The sequence below is a fragment of the Etheostoma spectabile genome, chromosome 18 (genome assembly GCF_008692095.1).
Source record: "Etheostoma spectabile isolate EspeVRDwgs_2016 chromosome 18, UIUC_Espe_1.0, whole genome shotgun sequence".
NCBI lineage: Eukaryota > Metazoa > Chordata > Actinopteri > Perciformes > Percidae > Etheostoma > Etheostoma spectabile.
In genome coordinates, this window is record NC_045750.1 from 20,481,268 (window position 1) to 20,482,220 (window position 953).

The following is a 953-nucleotide window of genomic DNA, read 5'->3' on the forward strand; positions in this document are numbered from 1 at the left end:
TCCGACTGAAGAAGGAGTCTTTCTGGGATATGTTATCCCGGAGGACTCCGGAGGCAGCTGCAAGGTACCAACGGGCCCGAAGGGCGGCAGCCTCTGCCGTGGCAGAGGCAAAGCAGTGGGTGTGGGAGAAGTTCGGAGAAGACATGGAGAAGGACTTTCGGTCGGCACCAAGGTGCTTCTGGAAAACCGTTTGCCACCTCAGGAGGGGGAAGCGAGGAATCATCCAAGCTGTTTACAGTAAGGATGGGACGTTGTTGACCTCAACTGGGGAGGTAATAGAGCGGTGGAAGGAGCACTTTGAGGAACTCCTAAATCCAGCTGACACGCCCTCTGTGGTGGAGGCAGAGCTGGAGGATGATGGGGGATTGTCGTCAATTTCCCTGGTGGAAGTCGCTGAGGTAGTCAAACAACTCCACAGCGGCAAAGCCCCAGGGATTGATGAGATTCGTCCAGAAATGCTGAAAGCTCTGGGTGTGGAGGGGCTGTCTTGGTTGACACGCCTCTTCAACATTGCGTGGAAGTCTGGGACGGTGCTTAAGGAGTGGCAGACTGGGGTGGTGGTTCCCCTCTTCAAAAAGGGGGACCAGAGGGTGTGTGCCAATTACAGGGGTATCACACTTCTCAGCCTCCCTGGTAAAGTCTACTCCGAGGTGCTGGAAAGGAGGGTTCGGCCGATAGTCAAACCTCGGATTGAAGAGGAGCAATGCGGGTTCCGTCCTGGCCGTGGAACAACGGACCTGGGAGTATGCCCAACCAGTCTACATGTTTTGTGGATCTGGAGAAGGCGTAAGACCGGGTCCCCCGGGAAAAATTGTGGGAGATGCTGCGGGAGTATGGGGTGAGGGGGACCCTTCTCAGGGCCATCCAATCTCTGTATGACCAAAGCGAGAGCTGTGGTCGGGTTCTCGGCAGTAAGTCGGACTCGTTCCAGGTGAGGGTTGGCCTCCGCCAGG

General features: G+C 56.5%; 2 protein-coding genes across 2 annotated transcripts in view; one reads left to right on the forward strand and one right to left on the reverse strand.

Annotated features, from left to right (window-relative positions):
• mdn1 (midasin AAA ATPase 1) overlaps positions 1-953 on the forward strand; it is a 1,030,807-nt gene that overhangs the window by 927,621 nt on the left and 102,233 nt on the right. The gene's annotated exons all lie outside the window — the stretch shown is intronic.
• Positions 1-953, reverse strand: part of mcm9 (minichromosome maintenance 9 homologous recombination repair factor) — a 31,149-nt gene that overhangs the window by 8,612 nt on the left and 21,584 nt on the right. The window lies entirely within an intron of this gene.